This window comes from Pan paniscus, chromosome 17 (genome assembly GCF_029289425.2).
Source record: "Pan paniscus chromosome 17, NHGRI_mPanPan1-v2.0_pri, whole genome shotgun sequence".
Lineage (NCBI taxonomy): Eukaryota > Metazoa > Chordata > Mammalia > Primates > Hominidae > Pan > Pan paniscus.
The window spans coordinates 40,633,478-40,641,160 of NC_073266.2; the positions used below are offsets into that span (position 1 = coordinate 40,633,478).

Here is a 7,683-nt window from a genome sequence, read left to right on the forward strand (position 1 = left end):
CAGCCTCCATCTCCTGGGTTCAAGTGATTCTCCTGCCTCAGCTTCCCGGGTAGCTGGGATTATAGGTGTCTGCCACCACGCCCAGCTAATTTTTGTATTTTTAGTAGAGACAGAGTTTCACCATGTTGGCCAGGCTGGTCTTGAACTGCTCACCTCAGGTGATCTGCCCACCTCGGCCTCCCAAAGTGCTAGGATCACAGGCTTGAGCCACCATACCTGGCCGGACATTCTCACTTCTGTGACACCAAACTCTTCTTGTTTTCTCCTTACCTTAGCCCCCAAAATTCCTGTGTTGAGGTCCTAACTCCCTGTACCTCAGAATGTGAGTTTATTTGGAAACAGAGTTGTGGCAGATGTAATTCACTAAGATGAGGTTATACTGGAGTAGGACGGGCCCTAATCCAATACGACCGATATCCTTATAGAAAGAGGAAATTGAAGCCAGGTGTCGTGGCTCACATCTGTAGTCCCAGCAATTCTGGATGGCCGAGGCAGGAGGATCACTTGAGCACAGGAGTTCAAGGCAGCAGTGAGCTAAGATCATGCCACTGCCCTCTAGTCTAGGTGACGGAGCAAAAGCCCCAGTCTCTTGAAGTAAGGGAAAACTGGGGCTCAGAGGCACATGGGGAGAGTGCTGTGTGAAGATTGGAGTGATGCTGTCACAAGCCATGGAGCCACCAGTAGCCAGGAGACAGGCCTGGAGCAGACCCCTCCCCAGTGCCTTCAGATGGAGCATGGGCCTGCCGACACCTTGATTTTGGACTTCTGGCCCCCAGAACTGTAAGAATACATTTCTGTGGTTTAAGCCACCCAGTTTGTGGTGCTCTGACTTCGTGAGCTTTTCTGCCCATCTGACAGCGCCTGCCTTCCTCCCTGCCCACTGTCCTCCCACCCCGTCCCAGACCCTCCTCGCTTCTCATCCCACTCCACTCCTGTGAGTGCTCCTCCACACCATGGCTGCAATCCCCACCTTAAGCTGGGGACTCCCAAACCCCGACTTTCCCACAGGGCTCAGGAGGCCTTTCTCCAGCCAGCCTCACATTTGGACTAATGCTTCTCCCCCATGCCACCCTCAGCGACGCTGAATTATTCACAGTAATCGCTTGGTTGGGGAAAAGGTTAGTAAATGCCAAAGGAAATACCCACAGAAATCTCCTACACAGCTTAGATGTTGTGCTGGCATTTAAGGCCCATGAGTGATGGTCCATTCTGCAGCTTTTCATGCCGTGCCTTTCCTTTGTGTGGGGGTCCACAGATCAGAGTCTGTCTGTGGCATCAACTTCCTTATGTCCTCATTGTTCCCACCCATTGCTGGGATGTCCACGTTGGACTTCTCGAAAGTGGCCCAAGAATCTAAGTGCAAAATCTGTTTGGATTTTTACAATTTTTTCCTAATCTTTTACAGTCTTGCTCATTCCTATTTCAACTGCAATTTTTTTCAATGACTTGCCTTGTGTGAATATTTTTTAAAGCATCCAGTATTAAACAAAAAATTTAAACAGCATTTCTGTTCATTTTCACATTCTTTAGTTTGTGCACTTTTTTTTTTTTTTTTGCGACGGGGTCTTGCTCTGTCACCCAGGAATACAGTGGCACAATCATAGCCCACTGCAGCCTTGAACTCCTGGGCTCAAGCAATCCTTCCACCTCAGCCTCTTGAGTAGCTGGAACTACAGGCGTGTGCTACCACACGCAGCTGATTTTTTTTCTTCTTAGTAGAGACAAGGTCTCATTATGTTGCCCAGGCTGGTCTCAAACTCTTGAGTTCATGTGATCTCCCACCTTGGCTTCCCAAAGTTCTGGGATTACAGACGTGAGCCACGGTGCCCAGCAGTGCACAGTCTTTAATAAACAAGTGCAAATATAAATAATGATACAACTGACATAAACAGGATTAGGTCATATATAAGGGACCCTTAGTAAGTGCACAACTCACCCAGTGGGGGTTGGTGGCGAACAGCCTACCAGCCTGAGTTTTGTGTGAGTCGGGGGTGTTGGTCAAAGGGCTGTACAGAGGGGAGTGGAAACGCTAGTGAGTCAGGCACGTGGAGGTCCGTGAACATTTATTATTCACTCAGTTCCTTGAATAGGCTGAATGCTCTTTCTCCCAACCTTGACTCATGCCAGTTTTCCCGCCAGCATATCTTCTCACTGTAGACTGGTTGCCACTTATCCCTGAGGTCTCAGTTATCACTTGCTCCAGGAAGCCCACCTTGCCTCCTTTAGGCTGGGTTATTCTTCCTGTATGTTCAGTAGCGCCCCCTAGTACCCATCAGAGAACTTACACCTCTGCATGGAGGTATCTCCCAACCACGCCTAAGCTTTGCAAGGAGGGAGCTCTTAGCTGGGCCATTCATCATCAGATCCCCAGCACCTAGTACAATGTCTGGCATGGATTAAGTGCTCAGAAAATATTTGTGTGAGGGAGGGAGGGAGGAGGAGAGGAAGATTATATAACTTGTTTATCAGAAATTTGCCACTCCCTAGGTTGTAGGATAAGGTGTGCCTCCTTAGCAGGTGGGGAGGCCTGCCTGCAGTATGTCCTGTGGTAGCAGTGATCTTAGTGGTCATGGAAGTGTGGTGGTGGAGGTGGCAGTCATAGTCATGAAGAGAAGACTAATGCCTCCACCAGTAACAGTACCACCATGTGGTATTTGTGGGCTACTTAGCACAGATTCTCAGATGCATCAGACCATTTAACTCATGCCCCCCAGTTCCCTGGCTCCAGATGCCCTGTGCAGCTCCACACTTTACAGGGTTAAGCCGTGCTTCCCTTCCTCCTGTTCCCACCTGTTAGAATCCCATGCCTCCTCCTCCTAGGCCAGCCCCAGCACTTTCAGGCTCCTTGTTCTAGTGCCTTCTTGTCCACGGGACCCCTTCTCTTCCCAGCTCCGGCCCTGGATTAGCATCTCCTTCCAACTCCAGGCAGAAAGGAACAGATCGCTCTGTGAAGAATGTTCTTGGAGCCCCTACCAATTCTCCACTTTGCCCTTGTACCCAGATGAGGCACATCCAACAGTGAGGGGAGTTGTTCCTAAGGAGGAAAAGCATCCCCCCAATAGCTCATGAGCATTTAAATAGAGTAAACAAGAACATTTTGTTGTTGGTGGTGGTGTTTTCGTTCAGCTCTCATTATGCCATTGCCAGCTCTTCAGAAGAGACGGAAAGGGGTCAAGTCACCTTCTTCCAGCTTTTAATAAAGCATTGTGAGAGGAGGAAGGAACGGCTGTGGGAAAAGGGGTCAGAGTGGAGCTGGGAAGAGAATGAGTTTTCCAGATGTCATAATATTCATTTGTCTCCGGACATTGGCCTTCACGCCTTCACCGTCTCTGTGCACAGCACTCATAGTGTGGTGTGCAGAGGACCTGCTGAGCTGGGGTGCATGGCCCAGAGCCATGCCAGGGAGAGCTGTGTCCCTTTCCAGGGCTTCCCTACAAGGTGCCACAAAACTGGGTGATTAAGACAACAACAAGGAGTTCTCTCCCTGTTGTGGAGACTGGAAGCGCGGGGGCCATGTTCCCTCTGAGCCCCAGGGGAAGAATCAGCTCTCAACTCTTCCAGCTTCCAGTGGTGCTGGTGAGCCCTGGTGTCCTTGGCTTGTAGCTGCATCACTTCCATCTCTGTCTCCACTGTTAATGGCCTTCTTCCCTTCGTGCATGTGTAGGTATCTCCAAATTTCTTGCCCCTTGTAAGGACACCAGCCATTGGATTGAAGGCCCACTCTGACCCAGTAGGACCTCATCCTTACTTGATAACATCTGCAAAGACACTACAGCAGTCCCTCCTTATCCACAGTCAACCACATGGTCTGAAAATATTAAATGGAAAATTCCACAAACAATTCATAAGTGCTCAATTGCATGCCATTCTGAGTAGCATGGTGAAATCTCTCACCCTCCCACTCTGTTTGATCTGGGACATGAGTCAGCCCTTGGTCCAGCCTATCTACATGGTCTCGCTACCTGCCCTATATGAAATGACTGCAAAGGAAAAAACATAGTACATACAGGCGTCAGTGCTATCCGTGGTTTCAGACATCCCCTGGGGGTTTTGGAACACATCCCTTGTGGATAAGGGGGGACACCTGTACTTACAAATAAGGCCACAACCACAGGTACTGGGGCTTAGGGTTCCAACATGTCATTTGGGGAGCACAGTTGAACCCACAACATCAGCTTTGTAGGCGTATTCTTTCTTGCTTCCTGGGCATGGAGGGAATGAACCACAGAATTTTTGCATGTGTGCCTAGTGCCTAATACAGACCCCTGGGCTGTGGACACCCCTGGGCTGTGTTTGGGCTTCACTGTATTCACCCCGCCGTTACTGCAGATGTGATTTTCTTTCCTCTGCCTCTTGGACTTGGTTGCTTGTTTTCATGTCCTTAAGAGAATATTTCTGTTGTAATGGAACATTTCACCTGTAAGAGATGAGACCTTCTCACAACCAACAGAGACTCCCCAGGTGGCTGGAAATAGAACAAGGCTCCGTTTTTTTTGGCAAAAGAGGAAATACTTGAGGACCGTGGCTGGTGAGAGACATTGCCTTTTTAGACATCGCCAGTGCTGGGCTGAGGGGGTAAAAACAGATTTGGTGAAAAGTGGCCCGTGGTGCTCTGTCACCTTGGGGGGGGGGGGCGGTCCTTGTGCATCTCCTGGCTGTTCTGGACACTCAGCATCTTGTGAGCTAATTGTGGCTGTGGAAGCTTTGTGGTCTGAAGCTGCAAGATCCCTCATACCAGAAGCACTTTCCTAAGAGCATGACAATGAGGCTGTGTGAAAAAGAAAGCTGGACGGTGCTCCGTTAGCTTCCGAGCACTCATGAGGATCCCTGGAAGTTTCAGGAAGCATTGTGTATCCAAGATGCTTTGTCCATGTGGGCTATAGCCCCAGGGAATGTTTTCCTTTGCTATTTTTTTCCTCTGGCCGATGTTCATGTGGAAATGTGACCTTTAATTCCTTAAAGATCCATCTCCCTGGAATTAATTACTCTTCTGAAGTCATAATCTTTCACGTAATATTTTCTGGTCATCTCAACTCCAAGTAAAGTGTTGTATGTCACAGGTGGGGGAAATGATTTGGGCTTTTTGCATGCCATTTGAGTGTAAGAGAAGAGAACCGCCGTGGTTGGAGGCAAAGACATGAGGGTGGTCAATGTCTGACATTGGAAGTGGACTGTGCTTGTTGTTTATGTCATCTGATTGAATTATTTCTCAAATAATAGAGGTACCTTCCAGGAGGCAAACATCTGATTCTCTTCTTGTGTATCTCCATTACCATGGACATTTCCCTAATGTTTATAAAGAGAAAAGCTGCAAATTCACATGAACCCCACAGGTTCTAAACATAACGGTTGATCACATGGGACCTGTTATCAGAACCATACTGTTCAAGGTTTCCCAGTGTAAGAAGCCAAGAAGACGGGAGCCATCACTTGCTGCTACTTGCCTGCTGTGGTTCACGCCTGCAGTCCCTCCCAGATGCCAGAACTACTTCAGGAAACACGTATGATGTGTTCTTGGAAGCTCCATTGGCAAACCGTCTGCAGAGCCTCTGTGCGGGTCTCTGCTGTGAGTTCCTCCTCTGGCCCCTGCAGAAACTGAGGGTCTATGAAATGATTGGAGAAGGGAGGGGAAGGAGATGTGATACTCCCTCCTCCCTCCAGCCGCTTGAGACTGGCCAACCAGGGAAGTAGCAACCCTACTGGAATTGTTAAAACAGTCCATATTGATAGTTGCTAAACTTGACCTATGCGGTAAAATAACATGTTTTTCTGGAATGAGCAGCATGTTGTCAGCCTCTCCTAGATATAGTGGTGCGGACCACCCAGAGTGAGCGCTCACTTAATAGAACAAGCAGCCCATTTACTGATAGGCACCTTGTGGTTGAAAGATGGGAAAGAAGACTTGGATTGCACTTGCATTTATATTCTCTCATTTTCTTGTTCTATTAAATACGTCCAAACAAATTTAGTGTGTGGGAAGGAAGGAAACCTTAGCATGAGTAGTGAGGAAAATGCAGCATCGCTAAGCCAGTGGAGTTTGTTCAACACATTCCTGCCACTGTGTTGCAGAGGACATCGATGCCCAGTGACACATGAATGAGTTGCTCCTGGCCTTTGTCCTGGGTAGATGGCAGGGAGTGGCAGTGAGGGTGTGGAGAGCCTCTGCCCCTCCATCTGGGAAGGGGTCCAGGCTGAGCAGGGCTCCCCTGGCTCCAGCAGCTCCAAGGTCAGGGGTGTGTGATCTGTCACCCTCTTGCCCCTCCCTGCACTGGGCATGGTGACCCACAGGCCAGGCTGGAAAGCCGGCCTAGAACGTCTGGATGAAGGCAGACTTATTAGTATCCAAAAAGTCCATGGGTACCCAGTCACGCCCCCAAGGGGCAGGCTTTTCTAGTAAGGTTTAGGGAAGAGCATTCGTAGTGGTAAAGAGCTGGTGCATCTCCTTTGGCACATCACCAACTCGACGTGCCTCATCAGTTAAAGCATTTAGAATTTGGCACGTAATCAATACTTAATAAGTATTGGCTGTTACGTCTCTGTAGGTAAATTTACAGGGGCACTGCAGCATGAGAAGCTCTGTTGCTGGGCTCCATGCAGGCAAGCCCAAGGAGCCTGGCTGGTGTTCAGCAGGGTGTGCTCATGATTCATGTAACCCCTGGCCCTTCAGGCCTTGACAGTCCACTCTGGACATGATGCTCTGTCCTCGACAGTGACCAGCGTCCGGGCCCGTGGTATCTGATGAGCAGCATCTCCCTTCAGTAGCATCTCTGTGTACATCTCATGCTACTCCGATGTAGACAGCCATGCATGGGGTCTTTCAGCTGTCCTGGCAGCACTGCCTTTCAGGTCTGAGCAGGCCTGGGTATTTAGCACAGAGGTCTGAAGAGGTTCTGAGTCCATGGACTCAGCTGGAAAACCTGAATCCTAACCCAGGCAGCTGGTCTGCAGTAAAGATGGTTCATATTTATTGAGTGTGTACTATTTGCCAGCTGCTCTTCTGAGGGTTCTCCAAGTATGGGCTCGTGTACTCTTACAGCATTCCAATAAGATAGTTACTAATTTTATCCCATTTTTTAGAAGGGCAGAATGAGGCTCAGAAGTGTTAGTAAGCTGACCGAGGTCAAACAAAAGTGACAGCTGGTGTTCGAAGCTGAGTGTGTTACTTTGGTCCCATCCCATTAACCACTGGGGATATGAACTGCTATGGAATTGACACCAAAAGTGCCAAAAGCCGAAAGTGGCTTTTGATTGCATAGGATGCCTGCAGCCCTGCCCTCCCATGACGGATATTCAAGTGTTGCTGCTCTGAGGCCCACACTGCATTTCAGTGACATCTAATACCCATACATAGATGGAGGGCCACCATGCACTAAACCCCTGCCTGGACTCACCCTCTAGTAAAGGAGGGAGGCAAATGATCAGCAGCGTGGATCACATCCGTGCCCTCCTGGACGTGTGAATGGGGAATTGGAGACAGCACCAAAAAGGGAACAAAAAACAAACACTCCGTGGAGGGGGTACTTCTGAGCTACGTTTGGAAGAATAAATAGGAGTTCATTGAATGTTTCAAGGTGGGGCATATAGGCAGAAGAAGTAGCATGCAAAGAACACAAGTATAAAACAGCAGGATTTTTTGTTAAGGTGGGGGTGCTGTAAGTACTTCAGTACAGGTAGAACGGTAAA

The 7,683-nt window shown here is 48.9% G+C and overlaps 1 protein-coding gene across 2 annotated transcripts in view; it reads left to right on the plus strand.

The window, feature by feature from the left end:
- Window positions 1–7,683, plus strand: part of CABLES1 (Cdk5 and Abl enzyme substrate 1) — a 124,453-nt gene that overhangs the window by 69,620 nt on the left and 47,150 nt on the right. The gene's annotated exons all lie outside the window — the stretch shown is intronic.